The following is a 14,094-nucleotide window of genomic DNA, read 5'->3' on the forward strand; positions in this document are numbered from 1 at the left end:
TCTCCCGCCTCCAACAAAATTAACGGAACCGGATCAAGGGTGTGCGAGGCGACCCTCCGGTTCCATTTAAAAAAACGAGCTTTTAAATTATTCCCTTAAGCAAGATGGCGGTTCAAGGCGAACGGGAGCAGGGGGTAATGAATTTATAAATGTTAGAAATCATGGCTCAGGACGAAATGCAGAACATGCCCATTATGCAGGTTGAACACCCCCCACCCCCACAAACAAATGCAGAGTCCGCAATGGGCGCAGCGGCGGTGGCGGCAGTGTATGACACCCCTCCACTCCTCCGTCAAAATCCCTCCCCAGCCCCCAGCGAAACCGCGACCGACCGAGGCGATTCGGCTTCGTCGGGGTCGGTTGAGATCAGCCAAGTGGAGGAAATGTTGATGCAGATGATGCAGTATATACAGTGGGGAGAACAAGTATTTGATACACTGCCGATTTTGCAGGTTTTACCACTGACAAAGCACGTAGAGGTCTGTAATTTTTATCATAGGTACACTTCAACTGTGAAAGACGGAATCTAAAACAAAAATCCTGAAAATCACATTGTATGATTTTTAAATAATTAATTTGCATTTTATTGCATGAAATAAGTATTTGATCACTGACCAACCAGTAAGAATTCCGGCTCTCACAGACCTGTTAGTTTTGTCTTTAAGAAGACCTCCCATTCTCCACTCATTACCTGTATTAACTGCACCTGTTTGAACTCGTTATCTGCATAAAAGACAGCTGTCCACACTCAATCAATCATACTCAAACCTCTCCACAATGGGCAAGACCAGAGAGCTGTCAAAGGACATCAGTGACAAAATTGTAGACTTGCACAAGGCTGGGATGGACTACAGGACAATAGGCAAGCAGCTTGGTGAGAAGGCAACAACTGTTGGCGCAATTATTAGAAAATGGAAGAAGTTCAAGATAACAGTCAATCTCCCTTGGTCTGGGGCTGCATGCAAGATCTCACCTCGTGGAGCCTCAATAATCATGAGAAAGGTGAGGGATCAGCCCAGAACTACATGGCAGGAGCTGGTCAATGACCTGAAGAGAGCTGGGACCACAGTATCAAAGAAAACAATAAGTAACACACTACGCCGTCCTGGATTAAAATCCTGCAGTGCATGCAAGGTCCCTCTGCTCAAGCCAGCGCATGTCCAGGCCCGTCTGAAGTTTGCCAATGACCATCTGGACGATCCAGAGGAGGAATGGGAGAAGGTCATATGGTATGATGAGACTAAAATAGAGCCTTTTGGTTTAAACTCCGCTCGCGGTGTTTGGAGGAAGAAGAAGGATGAGTACAACCCCAAGAACACCATCCCAACCATGAAGCATGGAGGTGGAAACATCATTCTTTGGGGATGCTTTTCTGCAAAGGGGACAGGACGACTGCTCCGTATTGAGGGGAGGATGGATGGGGCCATGTATCGCGAGATCTTGGCCAACAACCTCCTTCGCTCAACAAGAGCATTGAAGATGGGGCATGGCTGGGTCTTCCAGCATGACAATGACCAGAAACACACAGCCAGGGCAACTAAGGAGTGGTTCCGTAAGAAGCATCTCAAGGTCCTGGAGTGGCCAAGCCAGTCTCCAGACCTGAACCCAAGAGAAAATCTTTGGAGGGAGCTGAAAGTCTGTGTTGCCCAGCGACAGCCCCGAAACATGAAGGATCTGGAGAAGATCTGTATGGAGGAGTGGGCCAAAATCGCTGCTGCAGTCTGTGCAAACCTGGTCAAGAACTACAGGAAACGTCTGATCTCTGTAATTGCAAACAAAGGTTTCTGTACCAAATATTAAGTTCTATTTTTCTGATGTATCAAATACTTATTTCATGCAATAAAATGCAAATTAATTATTTAAAAATCATACAATGTGATTTTCAGGATTTTTGTTTTAGGTTCCGTCTTTCACAGTTGAAGTGTACCTCTGATAAAAATTACAGACCTTTACGTGCTTTGTAAGTGGGAAAACCTGCAAAATCGGCATTGTATCAAATACTTGTTCTCCCCACTGTAGAAGATATGAAGGATAACATGGCCACAAACGATGGCATGAAAACGAATGTGCAACAAATGAGAAACGAAATGAAAGTAATGCGGGAGGAAATGCGGCGCGTGGGGCGATGCCTGCAGCCGGGCATAATGGCCATTGCGTGCGACGAGATACGGGCAGTGGAGCACAAAATGGCGGCGCCACGTGCTGGAGCGAGCGAGCTGAGGGGGAGTGTGGACTGTGTCGGCCCCGCGGTGGAGGACAAAGTAATACGGGGGATGTGTAAGACAAGACTCGTGCAGGTGACAGAGAAAGTGACGGTGACACAGAGGGAAAATTAAATAGGGTGACGGAGACGTGTACGGCAAAACACGTATAGACGAAGGAAATAATAAAAGGAATAACAGAGACACGGGAGGGAGAAACGGTAAAAGAGAGACTACACGATAAACACGAAAGTAAAGACGAGCACACGCACATGGAGGTAGTGAAGGACAATGAGGGGGAGCTCGGGGAATGTCTCGTGACCCGGTGCAAGCAGCCGGATAGCCTCCTTCAGGAACGAGGGGAGGGAATGTGCCCCCTTGAAGCAGATCACGACCAGGTGGGTCTGGTCGAGCCTTGCGAGGTAGAGGAGGCGAGTGCTGTGAACTGGTGCACGCAGAGCTTGGGGGTTATGGAAACCCCGGGACCCCTTGTGGTAGTGCTAATTCCCAGCGTGGTTGTTCCGGAGTGTGTGGTGTCTAGATGTGTGTTTTCGAGTGTGCCGAAATGCAAGTTTTCCAGCACGGATGGTGTGGATGAAGCACCGTGTGTGTATGAAACACCGCGTGTGGATGAAACACCGCGTGTGGATGAAGCACCGCGTGTGGATGAAGCACCGCGTGTGGATGAAGCACCGCATGTGGATGAAACCCCCACTGTGGATGAAACACCGCGTGTGGATGAAGCACCGCATGTGGATGAAGCACCGCGTGTGGATGAAGCACCGCGTGTGGATGAAGCACCGCATGTGGATGAAACCCCCACTGTGGACGAAACACCGCGTGTGGATGAAGCACCGCGTGTGGATGAAGCACCGCATGTGGATGAAACCCCCACTGTGGATGAAACACCGCGTGTGGATGAAGCACCGCGTGTGTATGAAACACCGCTTGTGTATGAAACACCGCGTGTGCATGAAACACCGCGTGTGTATGAAACACCGCGTGTGCATGAAACACCGCGTGTGGATGAAGCACCGCGTGTGGATGAAACACCCACTGTGGATGAAGCACCGCGTGTGTATGAAGCACCGCGTGTGGATGAAGCACCGCGTGTGGATGAGGCACCGCGTGTGGATGAGGCACCGCGTGTGGATGAGGCACCGCGTGTGGATGAAACACCCTTTGTGGATGATACACCCTGTGTGGATGAAACACCGTGTGTGGATGAAACACCGTGTGTGGATGAAACACCGTGTGTGGATGAAACACCGTGTGTGAGTAGAATGGTGTGTGTGGGTGAAAGGCGATGTGTGAGGTGGCGGTACGAGAGGGAGATGGCGGTTAGCATGCGGGAGACCGCAACCGCATGTCCTAGTGTAATGGTGAGGTGTGTGAGCGTCGTGGAACGCAGGAGTGTGCGCGTTGAATGGCGACGATGACTGCGACAGATGAGGGACAAAAGCCGGGTAGCTGCCGTAGCTGTTTTGAGCACCGTGCCGGGTTTGCACAGCAGCGCGTGCGGAGTCCGTGCTGTGCTCCGCACGTGGCAGCCACGTGCACGCCTGCGGGAGTGAAGCCCGGTCCGTAAACGCACGCGGTGGATTAGCCGATCCCGTGGACGGAAAGAAGGTAGGCTGGATTATGGATTTGGACCGGATGGGTTCCCCACGCGAGCGAGTTTGTAAAGCTCCGACGAGCAGAGCACATATGTTCGCGTGGGGAACCCCTCGAAACGCGAGGCTTGTTTTTGATGCGCAGGGTGACGTCGTGGCTGCAGGGTTGGAATCCGGCAGAAGGGAAATCCCTGCCGCATGGTACCGTCCGAGGAGGGACGAGATGTGTGAACAGCTGCCATGACGTCATGGGGAAAGGCGCACAGGTTGCGAGTTGCTGTGCTGGTGCGCGCATGAAAAAAAAAAAGCTAGCCTCGCTTCGGGTGAACAGGATTCCCTGGGCAAGGGGTGGAAGACCCCCCTGTCTAGGGGGCACAGGAACTACTACTTAGGGGGATGGGTTAGCGATAGTTAGACCGGCCTCATGGGGCAGGGACAAGGCCTCATGGAGCCCGTGGAATGGATTAGTCAGAGGGATTTTAGTTCAGATTTAGGAAATGGGAATTTTGGGGGATTTTTGGAGACATTGACAGACATGGAAATGGGTAGAGGGGACGTAGCTTCGCTACGTAGAGTAAATGGAACGTGCATGAGAATAAGGGATGACGAGGGAGCACGAGTTAGTCAGGGGATTTAGTTAGAAGGATGGCAGTGTGGAGTGTTGGTGTGATTTGCGAAATGGAAAGTGTGTGAGGAATGAGTGGGACAGTGGGCCCAAGTGTGCGAGTGGAGCGAATGTGGTATGCATGGTGCGATGACTGATTTGGGGGAGGAGTTATTCCCACCCAAGTGACCCCGGGGTCAGTTTAATGTTAGTTAGTGGATAGTCAAATTTACTAAAAAGAGGTCGTTTTGCTGTTGGTGTCGAGAGAAGGCACGAAACCCGTTTAGAGGGGTGCAAGAGTTCATGGACCGGCTGGGAGCGTGGCTGTGGAAAGTTGAATTTGTTTAGTGGGCACCCCGGGCACCGGACTAGTCGGCCAGAGTAGGCCAAGGGCCCAAGAGGGGCCGGGATAGCGTAGTGGGCACGGGTGACCTGCTGATGCGGGGCCCGGGGCGCCATTGGCCGCGTGGGCAGTGCATTGGACGCGGGTACCCAGGGAAGGGGCCCGGGGCGCCAGCCTGCCACGTGAGTGTTGAGGGGGAGTCGCCAGGGAGGGCACTCCCCAGTTTAGGGAGCTGGTAGGCTCGGAGGCAGTGTAGTGCCCGGGGGTGCCATCGTCGGAGAATCGGCAGAGGGTAGTTCCTGCCAAGGGAGCCACGTGTCCCAGTCATGAGACCGTGTGAGGGAACGGGAGGAAAATTGGAGGGCGAGGCCCGAAATTTGCGAGGACACCAACACAGGTGACGGGAATCATGGTTTTTAGAACCGATAGTTTAAAAGTGTGAGGCGTTTTTGAAAGCCCTGGGGTAGTTTCAGGTTAATGAATGTTAGGGTAGATAGGAGATGTACCCCTTCGCACCATCCATCCCTTCGCTCATTGTAGGCCGCTGGACTCACCTTGGTAGATCGCTGAACTCTGAGGAGGCCATTCTGAGGGTTCGTTGGGCCTCGAGACAGGACGCTAATCTCTCCCTATTCCCCTCCAGAGAGGAAACGTAGGGGTTGGGAGGAGGCGAGGGTGACAGGATAGGTTCGAAGGACAGAGACGATAAAGGGGGTTAGGGAGATGATTATAAAAGGGAAATAAAAATAATAAAAATAAAGAGGGGATAAATTTTGTTGTGTTGTGTGGCAAATTAAGGGAGTGAGTATGGACAGAGACAGGCAAAGGTGATAGAGTGGGGGGGAGACAGTAGGCTAGGTCCGAGCCTGCCTTCAAAGCGGCCGGCACCACTGCACTCCCTTCAGACCTGATGGAACCACACCAGAGGCTGGCCAGCTTCACCTGTTGGCCTGTTGTGCTGCAGCTGCCTGTTCTGCATAAACTTGCCTTGCCATGCCTCGTTTGCCTGCCTCTGCCATGACCCCATGCCTGCTAGCCCTTGTTTGCGTTTGCCCCTGTGTCCATCCATCACCATGTGCGCCAGGACCATCCAGTTTTGCAAGGACTGCCCTGCAGGCAGCCCGTGCTTCCATCATGCTCATTTGTGTTTTGCGACCATCTCCATCCACTCCCCTGCACCAATGGCTTTGCAATGACTTTTACCTTTTCCCTTTCACAGATCACAGGTCCTGGGCCATGGTTAAGTAATGGTATGGATAAGTTGAGTGAAAATTGTAAATACGTGGAACCTCACCTGCATGTTTGTTTTAGCGCCGGCAATTTTAGTTAAGTTGGCCGAATGAGTCTGAGAGTTTGTTTAGTTAGTTACGCAGCACATTACGTTATTTATTTTTGGGACACGTATAAAGAAATGTCGCACTCAGGGATCCGAAGGTAGAACGTATTAGGGGAAAAGTTACACATGCTGGTCACACGAAAATTTGATGACTCGGGACGAGTCTGTAAAAAGGGGAGGGGGTAGTGTGACGAATTTGGGAATTCGATTGCACACAACATACAGGTTCCTTTAGTCAGCTATGGCGATAAGTGATTGTTCCCCAGATAGCTCACCTTTCATTGTTTAATTGTTCAGAAATCGATTAGATGCGTTGCGGATCGATTTAATAGTTGGGGAACGAACAATGGAGACATCCCTCCCCCTCTTCTGCGAAGAGGAAGAACCCTGCCTTCCCGTGACTCATGATGTCAACAACTCCCTCCCACCCGTGGTTGAGCGGGTGGGGGGGGGTGGATCACGAGGGCATGAGTCACGCCGCGCGTGGAGGAGGGGGGGGCAGAGAAGGATAAGAGGAGATCTTTTTCGTTTGTTCGGGCAGAGTTGGAGAGGGCAGAGTTGGAAGGGCAGAGCTGGAGAAGGGAGTTGAGAGTAGCCGTTTAACATACAGTCGGGTCCTGCTTGGCTTGCGTTAGAGTTGAGGCCTTCGGAAGCTTTTTGCTTTGACGGTTCCGTGAGCTTCGGCTTCTGCTTGGTTCAGGAGAGCTTTTTGCTTCATGCTGCCCTGTTTGGAAGGAAGTTAAGCCAGTCGCTCGGCTCGAGCTGCGAGTGGTGGCTTCTTCTTCTTGGTTCGTGGAGCTCCTTGTTCTCCATTTTGGTTCCCGGCTTGGTGCGACTCATCGACCTCTTCGTGGAGGTGGTTCCTCGGGGAAGCGACGCATCAACGGGAAGATTCGGCGCCTCGTCTCACCAGCACGTGTTGAGAAGCGCGGGAGGTGGTTCCTCGGGGAAGCGACACATCGATGGGAAGGATCGGTGCCTCGTCTCACCAGCACGTGTTGAGAAGCGCGGGAGGTAGTTCCTCGGGGAAGCGACACATCGATGGGAAGGATCGGCGCCTCGTCTCACCAGCACGTGTTGAGAAGCGTGGAGGGTTTGCGGGAGCTCGGGAAGGATCGCAGCTCACGGCGTTTTGGATCCAGCTCGCTCTCGCTGGAGCCCGGGTCCGAACAACTCGAAGACCACAAGAGGTGGAGAGGTTTGAGATAGGTTCTGGGTTTCAGCTCACCTGTCCTCCGAGCTGGAGCTCATTATTAAAGGCCTCTGCCACCATTTCTTGGGTGTGTGTGTGTGCGTACATGTGTCCGTGGGCCCGTCTAATAAGTCGGAACTGCTGTTAAGTGCAAGTGACTGTACATAATAAGTAGACGGTTGTAGTTCTTTTGTCGTGCTTTTGTTGCTTGTATAATTGCATATGTGTTTTGCCTTGTTTAATTGCATACGTGCTTTATTATAATAAATGTCCTTGTGTGAATGTAAACCTGTTCATTGCGTCCATTCCCTCATTGAACTGCCCCATCTTGCACTCGGAATATAGTTGGTTTTTAAATAGCCGATAAATAGAATCAGGTCTGGCGAGGTCTGGCGATAATACCCGCTCTGTTATCCCAGAACGGAACGGACCGCTTAAGCAGTTCGTGTCCAAGCAGGCCTTCACCGAGGTACGGTCCCTCGGTAGGTTACCCGCGTGGGTACTTAGGTATATCGATATTCGGCGATTGACCCTATTTCGCGCGGGTAGAATACGGACTGGGCCATGGTGGGATTAAAAACCCACCCATGACTCGTTTCTGGCGTTGTTCCAGAAAGTTACGACTGGATTGTCCGTTCGGTGGGCGAAGCGACTGCTATTGGTTAGACGCGGTCGTTCGAACGCCGACGGGCGGGAAATCCACAACAATATATATATATATATATATATATATATATATATATATATATATATATATATATATATATATATATATATATATATATATATATATATATATATATATATACATATACACACACACACACATATACACACACACACACATACACACACACACACACATACACACACACACACACACACACACACACACACACACACACACACACACACACACACACACACACACATACATGCTGTATGTGTATGTGTGTGTCGCAGGTTGTGACCACAGTGTGGTCGTTCTTGTTGTTGTATTTTGCACATTCTAACGTGAATAGCATTAATTATATAATTACCCATAATGTGATGCAATGGTAAACATCTATCTGAGTGGAGTTTTCAGGAAGAGCTCATTACTACCTGAAGACTGAGGGAGAGATCAACAGTTATACCTTTCTCAAGTATTGCCTGCATATCAAATCCTGGCTTCCCATAATCTTCTCCTGTTCTTATTCTTCTGTGCCGTTGATTCAGTGCCCCTTATATGTTAGAGCAGGAATTTGGAATTTGGCCACATTGCCGGTGATAGCTCGCCTGTTCTTCATGAAGGACACGATGGGATATTTAATATCCACCAACTAATGGTGGCAGATGGAACACCCAAGTTAACATCCATGAGGGACTGCACACACATTGATGAATCACAGACCTGTGAAACATTAGGATGACAGTTTAAAGCTGAGCTGAAATTCAAACCCACACCAGCCAACTCAGAGGTGAGCGTGCATACCTCTCGGCTATCCTGCCAGCCTGTCTTCTACTCCGTCATAGGCTTCATACTGTAACATCGTTTGTGCTCACTTCAATCAATCACTAAAATAACAAAAGTGAGACCAAGGGGCACTGTGGATAACTTTACCAAAATATCCACAAATTTGTGCACCTTAACAAATTTCACTAATAATGAGCACATAATCTACCTGATACCAACCTTTACATTTGTAGGAGGCTAACAATACCACATCTGCCATAGGGAATGTCAATGACCAGAAGTCATGTGGCCGATGGTGCAATGAGAAGGATAAGCCAAGCTCAGCGGGAAGGCAAAGTGAAGCTACACCCTATAAGGCAGATGCCATGCCACAAGCATTGAACGACTCGCATGCCTGAATTCTGATTGAATGACTCAAATGCCTGATAATAATAAGATAATTCTCAAAATAATAAGAAGCTGAAAAGCGTTTCTTCAGTGTAAATTTCCCTGTACATTGTGTGTGTTAACTAGTTTCAGGGATTTATCTAAGGTGTGATGTCTTTGCATGGTGTGATGCCGGAGGAAGTTGGGTGTAATGTTGTATCTTTGCTCTGATACAACATTGTAATCCATTGATTTACATTATGTGGTGTTAGAACAGATCTCATATCATCAGTGCAGTTAATTATGCAGATATGAGTACGAGCTTGAGAGTGCTTGAATGTTATGTCCTAAAAAACCAACCATTCTTGGTCTTCACCTGTTGCCATCTCCACTTGTTAACATCCTCATGAACAAGAAGTCCTGATGACTACTGTACTCGCTTGACAGGTTTGAATTTTTTTTTTTTTTTGGTCACCCACTCTTCCATATTTGATTATTTGATACAGCCAAGTTAAGATGCCAACTGCATTTTTATGAAGCGTAATATTCTGACATAATTAGTCATTATCTTGTTTGGATAACTTGGCATTGCCTCAGAGAGACAATTGACTTTCACAAAAGGATGATGCACTGCAGTATCGATAGTCCAAAATACTTTTACGCCATGAACCAATCGCATGGAGAAACAGAGAGAGAGAGAGAGACTGCGAGAGAGAGACTGCGAGAGAGAGACTGCGAGAGAGACTGCTCTTGAAATTTTGACCGTAGATTTACTTTACGTAACTTAATCTGCTCGTGATAAACACACCCATCTCATTCAAATGCTCACCAATACAATATACCCTATTTTCCGGTGTATGAACCACACCCATGTTTTTCACCCTCAAAAGAAATGAATATATACATGGATATTGATCATTTTATTTTCTGATCTGGATCTAAATACATTTGTTGATTAACTTTATATGGAACAAAGTGATGGAGATATCAACATGCTTACTTCCATGTCCACTTAATTTCATCTAACAGCCTTATTCTCATTTTCAAGAAGGTGAAGAGACGGAGGAGAGGACACCAATAATTTTTTATTTTTCTTTCTTATTTTTTTTTTAATATTACAAAGAGGATTTGTTTTTGTTCCGAGAAAAAGTAAGAAAAGGGATTCATACCGGTATAATACATATTTCTGGTGGATTTGTGGCCCTGAAAGGGGCTGTTTGGGTTTGATGAAGCTTTTCTGCTAAACCCGAGGAAATCCTCGTCAATTCTTTCCTCGCCAAAGATGGCGCGTAACTCCTTGTCCTAATCAGGGTAGAGCAAGTCCACGTCGCTGTCACCGTCATTTGCAGCCTTCTCCCAAATGATCTCATCCTCTATGCCGTCCATGTTGTTGGAGATGCAGCATTTCAGACTTGTTCACTTAATGATGTGCAACGGTATATCCTCTCACACCTTGATGATCCTCTTGTAATCTGTATTATGAGGGAAGCAGGAGAAATACCACAACGCTAAGAGGAACATCAAGAGTGAACCGTTTAATCCATCACTCCAGCCATGAACCGTTCCTCCAACATCCGCGTGATGACGTCATGCCATCATCCGCAGCACACGTGATACAGTGTATTCAATATAATGTACAATGCAGCTAAACACCACAGATATAGCCACAGATCATCAGAAGGTTGACCTTTCTCATCCCCGCGCTCTTGGTGTAAGTCTTCTCCCCACTCGTTATCCAGTTGGACCAGCAGCAACGTAGCCCGTCCTTGAACGGCTTGTTGATGGACACATCGAGTGGCTGCAGGAGCAATATCATCCCACCTGAGATGATGACGAGATCGGTGTTGGTCCGACGGAGCAATGCTTTGGTGTCTTCGGTCTTATGACAACTGAACGCATCCAGGACTAGCATGCTCTATCGTCAGGAGAGACAGCCATCTGGCCTACGACTCCAGACCATGCGCACCCATTCCTGGATCACTCCCTCGTCCATCCACCCTTTCTGCTGCACAAGAATAATGCCGTCAGCTGGAAACTTGTCTTTGGGCATTGTCTTACTCTTCAACACTACATACGCTGGAAGCTTGCCACCGTCTGCGGTACAGGCGAGCATAACGGTAAATCGGTCCTTCTCGTGACCAGTCGTGTTGATCGTCACATTGCGCGCAAGCTTATTTAAGGTGGGTGCTCCGTTATTACACTCTAACTGTTGTGAATAATTCTTCTTTTGATGTGAAACCAGGTATTCTTCTTATTTTTTTTTGTTTAATGGCATTTTCAGAGCCACGAAGCTCTATATATGCCATACACCTAAACTCTGGGTGTCTCCAGATGTTTCTTAGCGTGGCTTCATTTAATTTCTGCACACGGATAATTCAGCACTGTACGAACTCTTAACCTGAACCAATTTTCAAAATTAAAATTGCAGAATTGAGCTTAACAGCAGTTATAGCTGCTAAAAAGAAATTGGAATATAATTGAAATTCAGCATTGATTGTTTTTAAGACCGATTTTTTTTTTTTTTTTTTTTTTTTTTTTTAAGCAGCAGCACTGCTTGACCCCACATCCCAACATTTACTTTTTGTTGGCTTCAAAATGGATGTCAAGGTGAATGTTTGGTAGCTTAAAACCTTTCCCAGATTCTAAAGTACCAACACCCAGAATTTGTGGACTCCAGGTGTTACGGTTCACCCATGAAAGAATAACATACAAACACACAAGCACACAACCAAATACTTGCAAATATGCATATAAATGGGCTGTTGAGATGGTCTAGACTAGAGGTATGTACACTTGCTTCTAAGCTGTCTATCCTCGGTTCAAATCTCAGCCAGCTATAACCTGCTGTCTTGTTGTTTTGCAGGCAGGGTCATGTGTCAATGTGTTTGCTATCCCTCTGATCCATGGATGAATATTAAACTGGGTGTTCCCTCTGATACAGTAGTTGCTGTTTTTGTGATTTTCGGTTATCAAGCGTCATTGCCCGAGGTCCGAAGGACATTTCACTGCACCAAACTACAAGGAACGAGTTGAGTTATCCTACCCCTGCTGATGCATCAACAATTTTACTTCGTACCACCCAGCCTTTCCAACTGTGGATGAGGATCAATCACAAGTCAAAGATGTACAAAAATTAACCCAGTTCTTATGAACTACACAAAACGTATAAATGCAAAGGACAACACTGCCCTTAACACTACTGCAACATTAACCAGACACACAAAGATGAACCTTTTCTTGGACATTTTTGACCACAGCCTGGACTCTCTTGAAGGCCCAGCATTATTCTTTCTATAGAAGCAGGGATAATCTTAGTCTCGGTGAGGGCAGGAAACACCGAGGATGCATAAGGGAGCATGCCCTATATGCCTATCGAGAAATGGCCTGATCAGGGACTGTGCTGGCCTTTTGAAGGCCCTGCAGATGGATGCAAACAGATAAATGTGTAACCGATGGCTATCTTATGGTGCAGCGTGAGCCACACAGTCGTAACAGCCACCGACTGGATGTGCCGTACTTCCTACTTTCACATACCTGGTTTTTAAAAAACCACCATGTGCAAATGTGGATATGGATAGTTTCAAGCATGCCCTCATTCAACTCAGACCTCACATTGTGGGCACAAATCTAAGGTCAAGAAGGAATGCCCCCACACTTTGCGGCGATCACCAAGATGTACCATTCACCACAGCGGCTAATTGCAAGGATAAAACAGACAGCAAGCCGGTATAATTTGAAAACAGAAAGTAAACCCCACCCCACCTTGCTTCCTTCCCTTACTATTTGGAAAGAAAGAGGCCCTTTCTATGCCGTGGAAAGCCAGGTTGAAGGCAAAATGCTACGTCTTGTGCATCATCCTCCACATTGGCCAACACCAAAGATATGGACTGAAGACGGTTCTATGAACGTATAAATCAATCGATTACATTACTAACTTTAAAGTTCCCACCCCGATTCAACATTTTCAACAGGGGTACAGGGTGTAAAAGGAAAATTGGGTTCCAAAAATTCTGCCACATTGTCTACAGAATGTGTATATGGACCCTTATATCTTAACCAGGCAGAAAGTAAATATTAATGTGAAAAAAATTATTACATTCTACACCATAGTTAAATCAGGCCGACAGTACTTCTAATAGGCATGGAAAAAGTAATGCAATTGTAGACCCAAAGTTTCCTTGAATGATGCTCTTTACCCCAGTCAGTGTGATATTTCAAAATAAGCTAAAAGAGGAAATATTCCTGTTGTTGAATCATTTTGAAGGAGGCAGTGAAAGCACCTGCTTGCCTTATCGCAAAGGATTACAAGGCAGATGAACTTGACCTCAGAAAGACTGTCATTTATTTTACTCCTGCTGACTTGCTCTCAATGGGAATAGAAAGCCCCAGGAGGGCTTTCCAAAGTAGCTTTAACTCTGTGCCATTTCCTTGTCTAGATGACCAATCAATCTGCCCAATAGGGGGTAAGAAACAGTCTTGACTGCAAGTTCAACACCATTTCTGTGACAGTAGTCAGAAAGTCATGGGGGTTTTTGTATAAAGGATATAGCGCCACGATTAAAAGTTTTATACGTGAGATGGATGCAAATATATTTGATTCATAAGTGCCAGGAACAATAATATTTAATTCAACAAATCAGTCATAACATCATAATTGATATATTCTCCATTTTGGAAAGCACAGCATGCACAGAAACGTGTTCCCTGCCCATAAGATAATGTCCGATTCCCATTTGAATAAACTTTATGATCAATAATGAATCAAACGCTATTATTTACTCCTATTTTCATCAAAATCATACTTTATCTTTATCTATCAGAGTGCCTTAATGCCAGTGATAGATTAGGAACTATAAAGAATCGGATATCTCATCCAGATTGCTCAGCAAGAGAGCATCCTTATTATGTACTGTACTAGTGAATTATGCTTGCAGATAAAGTAATTAATTAAATGAAGAATAAATGACCTCTTTTTTATGCGCA

The 14,094-nt window shown here is 46.9% G+C and overlaps 1 long non-coding RNA gene across 1 annotated transcript in view; it reads left to right on the top strand.

Annotated features, from left to right (window-relative positions):
• LOC147026524 (uncharacterized) overlaps nucleotides 1-14,094 on the top strand; it is a 99,994-nt gene that overhangs the window by 84,868 nt on the left and 1,032 nt on the right. The gene's annotated exons all lie outside the window — the stretch shown is intronic.

The sequence above is a fragment of the Eptatretus burgeri genome, chromosome 5, assembly GCF_056783735.1.
Source record: "Eptatretus burgeri isolate ZD-2024b chromosome 5, Ebu_testis_v1, whole genome shotgun sequence".
Taxonomy (NCBI): Eukaryota; Metazoa; Chordata; class Myxini; order Myxiniformes; family Myxinidae; genus Eptatretus; species Eptatretus burgeri.